This window comes from Sceloporus occidentalis, unplaced genomic scaffold (genome assembly GCF_023333645.1).
Source record: "Sceloporus occidentalis isolate IW3139 unplaced genomic scaffold, rSceOcc1.0.p SCAF_7, whole genome shotgun sequence".
In the NCBI taxonomy this organism is placed as follows: Eukaryota; Metazoa; Chordata; class Lepidosauria; order Squamata; family Phrynosomatidae; genus Sceloporus; species Sceloporus occidentalis.
The window spans coordinates 90,050,084-90,067,495 of NW_028316987.1; the positions used below are offsets into that span (position 1 = coordinate 90,050,084).

Genomic DNA, 17,412 nt, shown 5'->3' on the forward strand with positions numbered 1-17,412 from the left:
TTTTTATAATAATCCTCATGGCATTTTTTCAGGATCTTTATATTCTGTCAGATTCAAATTTTACCTCTATGAGCAATTCTTTAGAAAACTTCTGGTTTCCTTCAGACCAAGCTATTTACTATGTCTTCAGGGGCACATGCACTGCAAAAATAATACAGTTTGACACTGCTTTAACTGTCATGGCTCCATTCTATGGAATTCTAGGAGTTATAGTTTGTTGAGGAACCAGAGCTCTCTTACATAGAAGCCTAAATACTGTATCTCACAAAATTACAAATTCCAGAATTCTATAGCTGAGCCATGGCAATTAAAGTGATATCAAACTGCGTTATTTCTGCAGTGCTGGGACACTGCTTTGGAAAATTACTCTTCTGGAGTACAACTCATGCAACCCTCCAACAAGGATCCTGCCTCCCAGCATTTGTAGCAGAAAAGTTCATTTTTTGGATCACAGCTCCCACAACCTACCCTTAGCCAGCCTAGCCCAGTCACACTAGGTCAGCCATTCTCAACCTTTTTACCCTGGAGGAACCCTGGGAATAATTTTCAGATCTCAGGGAACCTTTGCGTAAAAATTATTGTATCTACAGCTTAAAAAAAAGTTTATTGTTTTGTTCCATTCATTATCTCTTAAGGGACTCCAAGCAACCTCTTGTGGAAACCTAGGGCACCAAGGAACCGAGGCTGAGAAGCCCTGCTCTAAGTAGAAAAGATGCTTTATTTCACATTTTCCCCCTTTCCACTCCATGCCTTTCCAACTAACCTTACTCACCCCATTTGTTCTGCTCCCCTCTATTTCATCCTTTCTTCCTACAGTTTTTACCCTCATTTTCTTCTGCAACAGTCCTGATCTGCCACCCCTATAACCTGTTCCAGCTGCCATGGATGTGTCTGCATCTGGTGATAGTGGCTGCACTGTGAAGAACCTGCTTCCCAACATCTGTCCTCTCTTCTCCCACATAAAGAGGAGCAAATCTGACCCACTAGTCATCCTTTGCAAGGGACCTCAGAACCTGTTTATGGTCTCTGCTTGCGCAGGTCTTGGTGTGCTTCCCTCTGGGAACTACTAAGCCATAAAGCTGTCTTAACTTCCCCTTGGTACTAAAACATTAATAAAGCTTTGTCTGGTTTTTAAAGATTTGCTAAGGCGAAGACTTTCCTGCTGTTTAAAAAGCAATTACAAGCAAAATGGGCTTTTAAAACAATTATTATTTTCATCTCTTTATATTTCCCCCTCCTTATATTTTATTACAGAGACATAATATTATTGATGTTTTTAAAAATATGGACACCCCCCGTATGCCTTCCACATCACAGTTTATTAGCCCACCTGCCTTGACTGTGCAGTTATCTCACCGCAGGAAACAGCAAAAGGAAAACAGAGAAATATGTCTCATTTCAAACTGAACTAACACCAAAGACAAAGGAAAACTCCCCACCTTGCCTAAATAACTGGGTGTGTGTGGTATAAATGGTCTCAGTTTGTCAGGTTCCCATTAACCACCACCTTTCAAATGCCGCCTTGATTTCACAGTAAATTAATTTGAAATTAAATTACTGATTTCCTGCTGCAGAGGGCACGGGACCCGATGTATATTTTAACATCTAATAAATTGAATTTTTCATACCCAAGACTGTACCCTGTGCTTAAGAAAGTGTGCCACGTAATTGCTGGGCATGATTGTGCATCTGTTTTCTGCAGGCCAAAAGATCACGTTATAATCAGGGGTTTTTAGAATTTTGTCTCCAGCAGCAACATATATAATATGGAAGGAAGACTGGTAATTCAATGTTAATTTTTAAAAAATCAGCTAGACAAATGTCTTTTCTTTTAAAATTAATATTCCTGCTCCACAAAGGGACTGTAATCATGATACAAACAATTTTATCCATACAGTTCTTTTGTACTAATTGGGGGTTTAGATGAAATAAAACAGAATGCTCACTTGAGGTGCTTTTATATAATATAATGAAATGTAACATGACACAAAATCTATTTGTAAAAGGGAGTGGGTGGGAATAGATTCGTTATGTCTCAGGATTTGTTCTTGTGTCTCAGAATCTGTGAATTTTTAGACACTGTCTCAGAAACATCAAGAGAAAGAGTTATATACTTGAGTATAGAAGGAAGAAGGTAACTCCCTCTATACTCATAGGGGATTGCCCTGGACCTCACTGTTGGCACTTAGACACAGCAAGAAGAGAAGAAATGCATCTCTCTCTTGCACACACAATAGAGAACAAAAGGCCATACAAAACCCCTTGTGCAGATATATATATATATATATATATATATATATGCAGAACCAGTGGGGTCCCACGGGATTCTGTCCTGGGCCCAGTGCTATTCAACATCTTTATCAATGATTTGGATGACAGAATTGGGGGCATACTTATCAAATTTGCAGATGACACCAAATTAGGAGGAGTAGCAAATACCCCAGAGGACAGGATCAACATTCAAAATGACCTGAATAGATTAGAAAGCTGGGCCAAAGCTAACAAAATGAAATTCAACACGGAGAAATGTAAAGTACTGCACTTAGGGCGGAAAAATGAAATGCAGAGATATAGGATGGGGGACACCTGACTGAATAAAATTACACGTGAAAGGGATCTGGAAGTCCAAGTAGACCACAAATTGAACATGAGTCAGTGCAATGCGGCAGTTAAAAAGGCCAATGCAATTTTAGGCTACATCAATAGAAGTATAGTGTCTAGATCAAGAGAAGTAATAGTGCCACTCTATTTTGCTTTGGTCAGGCCCCACCTGGAATATTGTGTCCAGTTCTGGGCACCACAGTTCCAAAAGGACATTGAGAAACTGGAGCGTGTCCAAAGGAGGGCAACTAAAATGGTGAAGGGTCTGGAAACCATGTCCTATGAGGAACGACTTAGGGAGCTGGGGATGTTAAGCCTGGAGAAAAGAAGGTTAAGAGGTGATATGATAGTCCTATTTCAATATTTGAAGGGGTGTCATATAGAGGAGGGAGCAAGCTTGTTTTCTGCTGCTCCAGAGACTAGGACCCGGATCAGTGGATGCAAGCTCCAGGAAAAGAGATTCCACCTCAACATTAGGAGGAACTTCCTGACAATAAGGGCTGTTCGACAGTGGAACAAACTCCCACGGAGTCTCCTTTCTTAGAGGTCCTTAAACAGAGGCTGGATGGCCATCTGTCAGGGATGCTTTGATTGAGATTTCCTGCATGGCAGAATGGGGTTGGACTGGATGGCCCTTGGGATCTCTTCCAACTCTATAATTCTATGATTCTACGATTCTAGTTCATCTGAACACAGTGGGGGAGACTGAGACCAGGGGATCTATGTGCATGCTTAGTCTCCTATACAGCTCCTAATAGAGGATGGTCAATGACCAGGTCTCTGCTCTCCCTTCATTTGGTTTCTGAATCTTTATCCTGACAGTCTTCCATACAGAGAACTCCTTCACAAGGTGAACTGCCTCCTGTAAAGTATGATGTAAAGCAGGGGTCGGCAACCTACAGCCCGCCGAGGCCTAGGGACCGGCCCCAGCCCGGCCCTGCCACAGATTGTCGCTGGGGCCTTTGGCCTCCAGCGCAAGCGCACAGGGCCTTTGCGCACGGGCAAGGGGGGCAAGGAGGAGCAAGTGGGGGCAAGTGGCGGGCAAGGGGGGCAAGGAGGAACAAGTGGGGGCAAGCGGCGGGCAAAGGGGAGCAAGGGGGGCAATTGTTTATAGAAGCCTCAGAAACATGCATTTATATTAACGTTTTTTTAAAAATCAGCTTTTTTTTTGCGTGTCCTCCATTTTTTTAATTTAAAAGTGTCCTCCATTTGAAATTTTTGTCCTCCATTTGTCCCGGTTTATTTATTTAATTAAATTTTTTAAAAAAATATTTAATTTTTTTTTTTTTGCTTCGGCCCCCCGAGTTGTCTGAGGGACAGCAACCCGGCCCCCGGGTCAAAAAGGTTGCCTACCCCTGATGTAAAGCCACCTCACATGGACCTCATCCCAGACCTTCCCTTTGGACAACTGTGATTTTCCATTTGTTTTTGGGCTGCAGCTCTCATAATTTGTCACCATTAGCTTTGGTGCTAGAGTTGATAGGAATCATAGACAAACAACAACAACGACAACAACAAAACCCCTCACAATCACATCTGGAAGGTCCTACTTTGCCTACCACTGTTCTATCCTGTTCAGGAGGGGGAGCCTCTCCCCTCTAGTTAAGAAAGGGTTAATGAGGTGTTGGATTTAAAGTTATATTCATTGGGGATTAGTATCACAAGGAGTTACCAGTCATGAGAAGCATTTGCCTAGTGAGATGACCTGTTGAACTGGAATGGGAGAAGCTTCAAGAGCCTCAGGTGACCATGAAGTTTGGTATCCAACAAAGTGGTCCTCAAATGTAGACACTTGTGTATGTTAATTGTATTGGTATTTTTCTATGTGCATTCCAATCAAATGCAACACATTTTTAGGTGCATCTTTGTTAGAACAAAATACAGCATACACTCTTACCCTAGAAAAGCACACTGGGTGTACAATTGTGTAAAAGTCTTTTTTGTGATTAGCTGATTTTAGTGCCTTATTTTGTGTCCATACATCATCATTTGGAAGACATTATTATGGCTGAGGGCCTTAAAAGCTAAAAGAGTCCCAAGGATCAATGGACCTCTGAGAGAGGGGCTGAATTCCTTTTATGGTTAATGCTACCATAATAGCATTAGAAATATAGAAAATGAAATTCCAACATATTCTATCTTCTTTTTCAAATCATACTGTTCTTCTCCTTCTGTTGAAGACTAAGGATGAGAGGCATAATACAGTCACCCTTTCGTATCTGTGGGGATCCGTTCCAGACAACCCTGCAGATACAAAAAAGTGTTGCCTCATGTCCCATTGCCCCTAATAGTGGTATGATATACATGTGGCTTCTAGTGTGGCCACATACACATGCCTCCATTGGGGATGACAGGGCTTGCTATCCACAGATGCTCAAATCCACAGATGGCAAGCCAGCGGATGGCGAGACATCAATGTGCAAAGATTCTGAAAACATATGGGGAAAATGGGGAAAATTCTGCACTGGAAAACAGTAAGAAGAAAAAGATTGTGGAGAAGGTGATCTGGCAGTTCATATGGCTTGGGCTTGGCAAATCTATTGTGTGCAGTTTTGGGCATTTCTAGCCTTGCTCCTGTATTGTGTGTCTCTTTAGCCATACCCTGGCCTCAACATCCATGCACTGAGACTGACTACTGAAAAGGAGCACCTACATGCACTCAACAAACATCGATGCTCCATGTGGTTTGGATTCTGTGGTTAAACAGCCATCCTGAAACACATAACACATATAGGCAGAAGAGTTGTGGTAAATTTTGAAATGCAATTACTGGTCTTGGTTGTTATTGGTGAGGAATTCAACTTCTATCTGTAATTGAAGTTGGAGTTGAAGAACCAAAGAACATGTGCTTGTGGGCAAGGGATATGTGTGTCTGCAGAGGTGTATGTAATGTGTATGTGTTTCTCTATTACTTTTCTTGGAACTCTAAACAATTTATGTTTGCTGCAACAATAGTTGTTTTACTGATAACAAAGATTCCTGCTGTGGGAGGCTTATGTAATCAGTCAGTAATTGTTTTATGTCAAGCGCAGTGTAGCTAAGGCAGTATTCATTATAGTAATATTTATTGAATCAGTGGGTTTCCTAATTCATAAAGTAGAAAACATGAAGCGAGGCAATCATTTTATGCATATACACACAGAGGATGGCTCTGCTATCAGTGTGGTTTGCCATCAGGCATTTTCCCGAGACAGAAGCTTAACAGTCCAATCCTAAGGGTGAGACTTTCATTTGATTTGTTTTTGATAAGGACTTGGTAGAATTCACAAATTTGTGTTTAAATGGGTGGTTGGAACTTTCTTTAATTTTTTAATAGAATGAAAACAAGACTAACAGTTTTGTCCACTCATGCAGAGGGTTTTGAATACACAGATGGTCTGAAATCCCCGTCTATTCAAGCTTTTCTGCAATTCTGAGAATTACCACCTTTCTGCCCCACACCTTGGTGGCTCCTCATCTTTAGCAGATGCATAACAAATAGGTAGAACATGGGACTCTCCATAATGGGAACAGCTTTATCAGTTGAAGTTGGCCAATGAAGATGGAGGAAATTTCATTTGGTTCATAATTGTCTGTGGGTTTTTCGGGCTATGTGGCCATGATCTGGAAGAATTTATTCCTGACGTTTCACCTGTATCTGTGGCTGGCATCTTCAGCGAACGGTGGCATGGAGGTGTGTGGGGTATATATACTGTGTGAACCTTGGTTGAGAGGAAGTGATTTACATATTACTCTGTGTGTTGGTAAATGGCAAGGCCTCAGGGTGGGAGGATATATGAGGAGGATTTGTGTCTATTTAATTGGTGATCCCTTGTCTGCTGGGAAACCCTCGGACCCTGGGTGATGTTCATCTGCATGTGCCGAGTCTTGATTTTGGTGTTTTTCAGGACTGGTAGCCAAACTTACTTTACTTTTAGGGCTTCTTCTTTTCTGTTGTCCAGAGGAAAGAAGAAACCCCGAAAGTATACAAAGCTTGGCTACCAATCCTGAAAAACACCAAAATCAAGACTCAGCACATAGAACTAGAGCTTGGGGAAAATGGCTTTTTGGACTGCAACTCCTATCCATTATGCCCTTTGACCATTCCTCTGGGAATTGCAGTTTAAAAATAAAGCAATGTTTCCATGTCATGTTCTTCATTGTGTCTTTCAAGATGAAAATGATGTTTTATTTGTCCATTCCATGGATCATTCAATCTTCTTACAAACTGGTGTCTCTTGTAGAAGATGCTTATTTGCAAGAAGGCAGGTGCAGTTTTCTAACACAAATCCAAATTAATGTTGCATGCCACACTTGCTGTTTGCCACTCTTATTCTTGAAAGTGCACATTCTTCATTAGGATAGCTATCATACTAAGGAACATAATACTGAGCTAGATTATTGGTGTGGATTGCCATGTGTTTCATCACACAACAGACTGTACTCTTGCGTGTCACTTTTTTCTGCAGTTCCAATGGTAATGTCCTCAAAGCTTCTTATTTGGGACATTCATCTGCCACAGTGAAGCTTTACAGCAGGGGTGAGAAACTGGATATTTATGGCATCCTAGTAAAGCTGAGTTTGTGCCCTTCCTGAAAAGGCCTTCCTTCTCATCATATGGGGTAAGGTAGAGTAGCAACCAGATTTACCACGTTAACGCTGAAAGAAAACACATTCTTTGCTATCCTGATACTCCCTTGTCTAGCTATCCTATGTTCCAAGGTCTATCTGCTATGCTATGGAATGGAAAAACAGTAAGTGCCTTCTGGTTGTTGCTGTTAACTGCCCTCAAATCAACTTTGACTTCTGGTGACCTTGCGAATGAGGTATCTTCAATACTCCCTATCTTCAATGACCCTGTTCAGATCCTGCAGACCTAGGGCCATGTCCTCTTTGGTTGAGTCTATCCATCTGGTGTGTGGTCTTTTTCTCTTTCTTCTGCTTTTTATCCTTCCGAGCATTATTGTTTTTACTGGTGATCCATGTCTTCTTATGATCTGACCAAAGTATAATAGCCTCAATATAGTCATTTTGGCTTCTAGGAAAAGTTCAGATCTGATTTGCTCTTATACTCAGGATATAAGATTGTGTTTGTTCTCCCCCAATTTTCACACATTGCCATGCTCCAAATATGGTTGGTTACACAGGTCTGTAATGGTCTGTGATGTAATTGTGTTTGCCATATGTTTCTTGATCGGTTGGGCCAGAATTTAGACTGCATCTTCTAGAATGCCCCAGCCCACATGGCCAGTGACTGAGAAATTCTGGGGGGTATGATGGGCCCTTGGTACCGCTGGGATTTGGTTCCAGAACTTCCCATGGATACCAAAATTTGTGGATGCTCAAGTCCCATTATATACAATGGCACATAAAATGATGTCCCATATATCAAATGGAAAAACAAGATTTCCTTTTTGTAATATTTTAAAAATATTTTCAAGCCATGGATAGTTGAATCCATGGATAAGGAAGGCTGACCAAATAATCCCCCAAAAAACTTCCAAACTATAAATGGGAAAAATGTGGGAAACAATCAGGGATGGGAAACAAGACTTGCAACAAATCAACAACCAATAAGAAAACAAGATCCTGTTAAAGAATACCAAAACCAGTGTTTTTGGGGATGTGCAATCCATCCCAGAAGCACTTTCATTTCAAAACATGGTTAAAGTTTGGTGCACCTCCAAATCCTATACTCACACCCATGTCTTGCCAAATATGATTTCCCCTGCAGAGTAATAAAATATACACAGCTTCATTTCCCCAAGGGCTCTGTTTTTAAAATTAGTCTCAAGTGGGAGAGCTTGGCAGAGGACAGGCTTGGCAATGCTAATTTCTCCGGTTATCAGTTCAAAAGGCATAAAAGTGTTTCATAAGTGTTCATTGTGCTGAATCCAAGCCACTACCTTTTGCTAAAATTGTTCATCAATGACATTTTAATCAGCGCATACTTTATTTTCCTCTTGGTAATTGGACTCTCTTCACAATGTAGTAGAAAGAATCAATGAATTCAGTTGACAAACACAGTCTCTGTTTCCGTTTGAATGTTTGCTACAGAACACCATATGCCAACTAGAATAATCACAGAAGATGTTTTTCAGTCAATTAAGACTTTCACATTTTTGCCATGATTGTAACATCACATTTATGTCCCACAAAACCATCAGAAATGACCTTACACTAAAGCTGAGCCTGTTTTCCAAATCCCTATTTTATTTGGAGCAGTTACTTGAAGGGATCTGCCTGATGACCTTTTCATCTCCATCTTCCCTCTCTCAAAATCTCTCCAAACTGCAGCTTGTAACAGAGCTCAGCAGGAAAGAAATGCCAAAATGGGAAAATACTAAAGTATTGCATCATCCAAAATCCACAAAACTATGGGCCTGAACCGACAGGCCAAAATAAAGCTGCTTTGGGTCACTTTGGAGGTATACTGTTTAAATGATGCATGCATTATAAGAGGATGCTCCAGTCCTGATGACTGTTTTATTGAACCCTTTCCAGTATTGTTATGTATTATTTATATGTATTATGCTATTATTTCTTAGATTGTACACCATGGGCAAGTTTACTCTTATCTATTTTATTGTTTGTATGGACAGCGCTGTGCAAATCTACATCGCTATATAAATAAAGCATAATAATAATAATAATAATAATAATAATAATAATAATAGAGCACAACTTTGGCACAGCTTCTGGCCTCTTAAGATGCATGTGTCATTTAAACAGCATACCTTCAAAGTGACTTGAAGCAGCTTTATTTTGGCCTGTCTGTTTGGGCCCTTTGGCGCGTTACAAACGCGTGCATAGTACGCGCTCCGCGTGTACTAGGGTTAGGAAGAGCCGTCTCTTCCTCACGGCCCCCAATCCCAGTACGCGCAGAGCGCGTAAGAGATGGTGCCGCCCATCCACATGGGGGCTGCCATCTTTACGTAGCAGACGCTCTGCATCCGCACGTCGCGCCCCAGATATGATGCAGTGAGTGTGTGACTAGCGCCTCGCGGAGTCACATCCGGGACCCAGGAAGGAGCGCGATTTTCATGCTCCTTCTTTGCTGTGTCCAGGAACCGCGCTGTTTGGCTGCTGCGGTTCCCGGACACAGCAACTGCTGGCGGCAGCAGACCGCCGCAATCCAGCTGTCTGTAACGCGCCTTTGATACCTTTTTATTGGGCCAACTAAAATGCACATTATACATGGTGCAAGCTGTCAAAGTTCCACTGGCTTCTTTATCCGACAAGGTGTTAAAAACGATACAGAAGAAGAAAAAGGTGTCAGTCATAGTCCTGCATTTTGTTGTTCACTTTCCTTCTGGCCATGTGGGTGCTCTGAGATTCAGTCCAGGAAATAATTTTTAAATTCCATTTGCAAGATAAAAGGCTACTGCCTTTGAGATCCAGTTTGTCTCATAACCTTTGCAATGCCACAAAGGATTTGAGGCAAACTGGATCTGAAAGGTAGTAGCTTTTTACCTTGCAATTTTTAATTCCCCCCCCCCCCCCATATGTTTTTTAACATCTTGCCTGATGAAGAAGCCACTGGAGCTTCAAAAGTTTACAACATGCATAATGTGCAATTTGCTATATGGCCCACACAGCTACCTCTATTGGCTACCATTTTGTTTTCCATATTTGTTGGCATATACTAGTTAGCACTAGAGTTGATTCTCTCTTGTGCATTGTAGTAGTTCAGTTGGAGTATCTTCTATTCCTGGTGATTTATTTTCCCCAGTTTCTCTAACTGTAGCTTCCACCTCACTTTTTAGAATTTGGGGTTCATCTTTGTATGGTTCTTTGCCCCATGTGTCATTCATTTTTTCTTCTCTTTTATATAACTCTTCTGTGTATTGCATCCAACGTATTTTTATTTCTTCTTGATCTTGTAGTATGTTCTTTCTTGATGTAGAGCATTAATAGCAATGTTGTTTCATAGTGTTTTTCTTAACTTGTGTAATATAACATTTATCTAACTTCTATTTCATATTATTCTATGCCACCTTGGGTCCCATGGTGGGATAGGGATGGGGTATAAATTGAAAAAAACAAAACAAGATAAGATAAAATCGCTCCATGTTTCTAGATGATGATTATTAACATGGCAAGAGTTAACATATGACCAGTTTATTAATTCTGTGTTTGCTGTTTTATTATCATCTCCCTCAACACACTCTCTCACACACATACCACTTTCCAAGTAGCAGTGCGCCTTTCCCAAAGGCCAAAAATGTGTGAAACATTCATGTCTAAGCAGAGTTTTGCTTTGGGAGGAAATGAGGATCCTGGCAATCCAACCCAGCAGACCGTGACTGACATATAGACTGTGGTCTGGGCATTTGTCCAAATGCATGTTGTCAGTGTGATGTCTGGGATCACTCCTTGAAGTGCCATGCCTTTTTATGACCATTAGTTTTGTTACTTTTTGCCTTCTGGTGTTTCGCAGACCTCAGGCACTTGTACTATGGCATTTTGTCCCAAATAAGCCTCCAGAAATCTTTGTGGGTCCTATGTACAGCTTTCCTCCCACTGGTGGAAACATGTGAGAGCACGGAAAAGGGGGAAGAATAACACTTACATTAAAGAATGGCATTCAAAGAATTACATGGTGAAAGGATATGATTAAGTTGCAATGCTTACACATTCGGTGTGTTGCACATTTTTAATGCAAGTAAAGCACTGGATACTTCTAACAGATTATGGTACAGTGAACAGCCCACTGCCAATTTTCAAAAATGTTTCTAGTCCCTAGGATGTTGAATATGGAATTGTGTGTTAGGTGAAGAATTCAGAGACAACTTAAGAGGGGGAACATCCAATTTATTCCCCTGAGCTGCAGCAGAGAGAATTCCAAGCTTCACCCCAAACTACAGATTCCAGGATTCCCTGGGATGGAGCCATGACAGTTAAAGTGGAATCAAACTGATATAACTGCATAGTGTGGATACACAATTAAACATTTTTTTATGGACTACCACTGCCAGAATCCCTTAGCCAACATAGAACATAGCAACACTGGATGCAGGATTCTGAGATCTGTAATCCAGACAGAGGGATTTTTCCCCCCTGTCTGTCTTGGCTCTGCAAAATGACAGCAACCTGAAGCAGACACAGAACAGAACGAGGCTTTTCAAAAAGCAACAAACAAACAAAAATAGGAAAATAGAAAAGTCACACACACACCAAGGGTTAAGTCTATGTGAGTGCATGCATGCATGTCCAAATTAGAAATTATATTTGTCTGCTTTAGAAAAGTGCCAGGGCTTCCCTCACAGCAGTCAACAACTCACTCGTGTCCATATGACCCAATTAATCAGCCCATCATAACAAATTTAGAAAGGCAACTTCCAAAGATGAGTGAGCAAATGCTGCTGCTTTAGCAAAGCCTCTCAATATTGTGTTCCAAAGAATGCCACGCAAAGGCTGCCTTGTTATTCAAAGCTGGCAACAAGAGGAAAAAATAACTATAACAGTAAAGACACCACGTGTACAGAAATCTCTGCCCTTCTGGACATTTTTTGAGTGATATCGTCTATGTTTCCGAACCGCCTTTAACGGCAGCAACACCAACAGAATATCTAATGGCACTTTCATGAGTTTTATTTGGGATACGTTGTTGTAGTCTGCAGCCTGCAAATACTTACATATACCAAACATTGGTCAAAAACACATTGCAGGAATAATCCAGTTTGACACTGCTTCAACTGCCATGGTTCGGTCCTAGGCAATCCTGGGAATTGTAGTTTGTTGTGACACCAGAGCTCTCTGACATAGAAGGCTAAAACTACAGCTTCCAATATCCCCAACACTGAGGCAGGACAATTCAAGCTTCAACAGGATTCTCTGTTGTTTTGATGTTCATGACTGCAATTTAATAAAATTTTAACAACAAAAAAGTTCACACAATTGTCTGCAATACTTTAAATCTACAGATAAAAATAATCCCTACTAAACAGGAAGAAAACCCAATTAATACAAATGTTTCATCTGATTTACAAATGGTGAGAATTGTCAAGTAATGTAAAAAGAATACAAGCTTTTTCATCTACCCAGGAAATGTGTTGTGGGAAGAACACAGAAATGGGGAAACCTCTCAACTAAGGGTCACAGAGTATATATACCCCACTCACTTCCATGCCAGCATTCTCTGAAGATGTCAGAAACAAACTCTTCCAGAAACGGCCACATAGCCCGAAAAACCCACAAAAAAACAATTATAACAAAAATAAAATACAGTCGCCCCTCCTTTCTCGCATACTTGAGATCCATGTTCTTGATTATACACAGAGGGGTGACCTCTGTTATCCTCAATAGGGCGCCCCCCCATGGCATGCGCTCTTCATGCGCTCATAGGAGCGCACCCCATTCAAGCCTATTTTTGTGTGTGAGGGATGTTCCTCAATGGATCCCCTGTGAAAACGGAGGGCTGACTATAATGGTATTTTCAGTGAGGAGGCCAAAACATAAGTGGCAAATCAACAACACAATTGAACAGGAGGTGGGATCTCTTTTCCTGTAGCTTGCATCCACTGTTCTGGGTTCTATTCTCTGCAGCAGCAGAAAACATTAATAATAAGAGCCCTGCTGTTACTGACTGAGCCAGTGGGAGGAATGGGGATCCCTTGCTTGCTTGCTCACTCATTCTCCTCCTCTTCCCTCTCTCTTTCACTCTCCACCTTTTAGTGTGGGGTTGAGCTAGACGGGCCTTGAAGGGGCAAAAGAAGGAGAGTTGGCCCTTAGGGACCTGCTGTAAGGACACTGAGGGGTTATGTGGGCTACAAGTTAAGAACCACTGGTCTAAGTCACCTTTTGGGGGCAGTCTCTGGTCCAAAACACATTGCAGAAATAATTCCATTTGAGGCCGCTTGAACTGCCCTGGCTCAGTGCTAGGGAATCCTGAGAACTATAGTTTATTGTGGCCCAAGAGCTCTGTGACAGAGAAGGCTAAATGTCTCACACAACTACAGTTTCCAGAATTCCCCGGCATTAAGCCAGGACAGTTCAAATGGTTTCAAATGGGATTATTTCTGCAGTGTGTTGGGGAGCTCTGTTTATGGGCAACAAGATTGAGGGAGTGGTCCACTATGGAGCCTGCTTCTGAATTACAATAATACTACAAATGTTTTAATTAAAAAAGGCCAACCACTTCATTGCTACTCCCAATTAGAGCATACCTACTGCCTCAATGAAAGTTAAATTAAGTGTCGGCTTAGCATGGAGCAGTTGATTCAATAGGCATGCTCTAGACAGAACTAGCAATTGGATTTAGACCTCTTTTTAAGTGTTGTACTCAGCCAGGAAGTCAAAGGACACAGAGAAAGCTGGGTTCAAATCAATGTTTCATACCCTCCAACTGCCCAGTTTGGTAGGGACAGTCCTGATTAGTCTTCTGTCATCCCGCTCTCACATCCAATTTTCAAATGTCCCAATTTCTCTTCTCCTAGTTACATTTTCCCTCTTTGTCTCCAGCGTGCTTCAGCTGCAAACTAGGTTGAAAATGCAAAAATAGTTTGCATTCTGTTATCTCAGTGAGAGGGCAGGAGAAAGTGGGGTGAAAGCTTGCCCTTTACCAGAAGACTGCTGCAACTTCTCCTAGCTTGTTGCTACTCCTCATTAACAGCTTTTGCCATCTTAATCAAACTCTGATGTTGCTTTGCCATATGTGCCCCAGTTTTCACCTGTGAAATGGTGGTGGCTATGTTGTTGTACAACATAAATAACTAAAGACTTAATTAGATATTATATAAAGAAGTTGCCTTATATTGTGTCACACATTTGTCCCATATAGCTCAGTATTGTTGATATAAATTCTTGAGATAAATAAAAATAAATAAAATATAGATTGGCAACAATTCTCCTGAGTTTCTTTCTTGGACTTCTTTGCAAATGTTGGAAGTCAACCCAGGGCTACTGGCTTACATGTCAGGTTCCCTACCACTAAGCTAAGTTCTCAAAGAGAAAAACAACAAGAGCAATAAAACCATCACTGTTTTGCTCTGGCCTGGCAATTTTTGCAATGAGTATTCAAAAATCCAGAGCTTGGAAACATTACTTTTTTTGGGGGGGGGGGGGACTACTACAATTCCCAGTGGCCCTGAAAGTAACTTTTCTCAAGTGCTAAGAAAATTGCCCCAAATGCTTTTATGATTCTTTGTTTGCATTGTCTGAAAACATTCAATGAAAAGATATGAATACTTTTTGCTAGCCCTAGGAAATGTGTCTCTTTCCATTTTCTTTACACATGGGATCTTCATAGAGGTGTGCTGCATTAGGACAAAGCTCAGACTGGCACTTGTTTGGAAAAGGGTGGCGGGTGCCACACCATTTGACAGGATAATAGAAATGTCTGTGGAAATTAAAATTCTTCTCAGTTAAACTCCACACCTGTCAGGAGCAGCAGCAATGTTATCTCTCCATCTGAACTTTCAGATTGCTGTGCTCAACAGCATTATGAGCATAGCTTTCTGGAAAGTCCTAAGGGTTTCTTTCAAACTCAATGCCTAGCCTTTTGGTTAAGAGTGTTATCTGATGCTCTTCACTGGAGTGGGAGCTCAGCTGGACTAGTAGTACATGAGGGAAAAGGAAAAATGACTGCGGTTCCTAATCTTGCAGCAACACAGAACTGTGGAAGAACACAGCATGATGAGAAGCCATTGAATGCAACCTTCTTCAACTCTGCAGGGGTGCTGAAGATGGTGCACCACTGATCCACCAAACTGGCAAAAAGATGAAGAATAAGAAATAGAAACACATGATGGAGTATCAGGTGTAAGATGCAGCTGACGCGAAAGCTCAGCTCTATTTGCACAGTAGCCACAGTTGTGGAATAAGGCAAGATTATCTGGACAAATGTGCCCAGTTCACATAATATATACAGACAACAGAATTTCATTTATTGGTAAGAAGCTCGGATTATTTCAGCATTGGGTTCACCCAGGCATTGCATGTCAAAACATTACTAAATAACTAGAGTAGAACTCTGCTTTGATCCAGGGATCAGTTTAACCAGGGCTGTGCATATTCTGGACTGTAGAAAAACTTCAAGGGCTAGGATGGGTTGCGGCAAAGGCTAAAATGTTCCCTGAACAAAACCCCCACATTATATCTGTTTTCACTATTATTTCTATACAGCTGCTTTAGTGTTATCTCCCCCCTCCCTGCAGTCATCCTTCCCAACCTATCAGGGATCAGTCATATAGAGATAGGAAAATTAGTAGGAAAAGGTTAATGTATTTAATCATTAATGAGTTAAAAAATCTAATTGTATTGATTTTACATTAGAAAGAGAAAAACTTCATTACATTTTTATATTAAATTTCTTTTAAAGTTAAATAGCCAGCACCAAAATAATTAAGAGTCAGCATGGTATAGTGGTTTGAGTGTTGGACTAGGACCCAGGAGACCAGGGTTTGATTCCCATCTTGGACATGAAACCCACTGGGTGGACTTGTAAACCCCAGACCAGAAGGCAACCCCTTTCCACCAAGACACTGGGTGAGATCCCCCTTGAGGGGTCACCCAGTGTGGCCCACACCCCTTTGCCTCCCAGTAATGCCCCTGCCTGACAACACACTATTTACAACAATTTCTAGATCTTAGAATTGTTTGTCTGTCTGCCAAAAGTATTATGAATCTCAACCACAGGTTGAGATTCATAATACTTTTGGCAGCTATGTTGGGCCACCCGCACAAAGACCCATTGACTAAAAAGGACCAGGCATATATCTCCCAGACATGACACTCCTCTAGCTGATCCTTCAAGTAGGTTGGATGAGGGCTGCTAAGAATCTATTGTATCACATGTCCTTCTTGCATATGGAATGAACCAGATGTTCAGACCTTGCCCTTCTGGTTTTCCAAAGAACAGTATATCACAAATCAAAGAAATACAGCTCATGTGGACTGTACACATTAAATTTCTGTCCCACAAATCCTTTCTGCAGTTATGTGATTGGTGTTTGTCTTGCATATAGTGTAATTTTCTTGATGGAAACCAAGCAACAATCCATAAGACATTTCCTGCACTTACACTGTGGTAAATGTAAAGTAGGACTGTTCAGAACAAGAAAGGTGAACTTGGATAAATAAGCATATCTAAAGCTTGCTTGCAAAACCCTGCAAACTTGCTGACTGCAGCCCATTAGTGTCAGAGTGGGCAGGAAACTTGAAAACTGTCAATAGTTATACCTGGAGACATGGAAGTGTAGTAGCCTTGTCTTAGAGAAAGTCTGACAAGAAGAAAGAGAGAAATAAAATGTGATGAATTTAAAAAAAGAGAGAAAAGAATCTATTGCATAATTTGTTGTTGCTGTTGTTGTGTGCCTTCAAATCATTTCTGACTTATAGGCTTGGTACAGACAGGCAGAAAGCGCTGTCCTCGGGCCAAAATTAGGGTTTGGGAGCATGCAGCAACCGCATGCTCCTGAACCCTAATATGGAACGGCGGCACCATCATGGCAGGCTCCTGTCCACACAGGGGCCGCCATGATGATGCACGCACCGTGCAGCGTCCAGATGTCACTGGCAGGAAATGGCAGCATGGTGGCGCCTTTTCCTGTTTGCGGCACCACAAAAAAGAATCGCCTCTAGGCAGCTTCTTTTTGGCAGTGCGTTGGTGCTGCAGTGTGCGGCTGCTGCAGCACCAACTCGGGGCAAAGATGGGTGGCGTGGAGCTGCGTGTCTGTCAAGCCCCATAGAGACCCTAAGGCGAATCTGTTATGGGGTTTTTCTTGGGAAGTTTCTCCAGATGGAGTTTGCCATTGCCATTATCTGAGGATGAGATTGTGTGATTTGCCAAAGGTCACCCAGCGGGTTTACATGCCCAAACTGGGATTTGAC

At 41.5% G+C, this 17,412-nt stretch overlaps 1 protein-coding gene across 4 annotated transcripts in view; it reads right to left on the bottom strand.

The window, feature by feature from the left end:
- SCN5A (sodium voltage-gated channel alpha subunit 5) overlaps positions 1–17,412 on the bottom strand; it is a 334,766-nt gene that overhangs the window by 73,419 nt on the left and 243,935 nt on the right. The gene's annotated exons all lie outside the window — the stretch shown is intronic.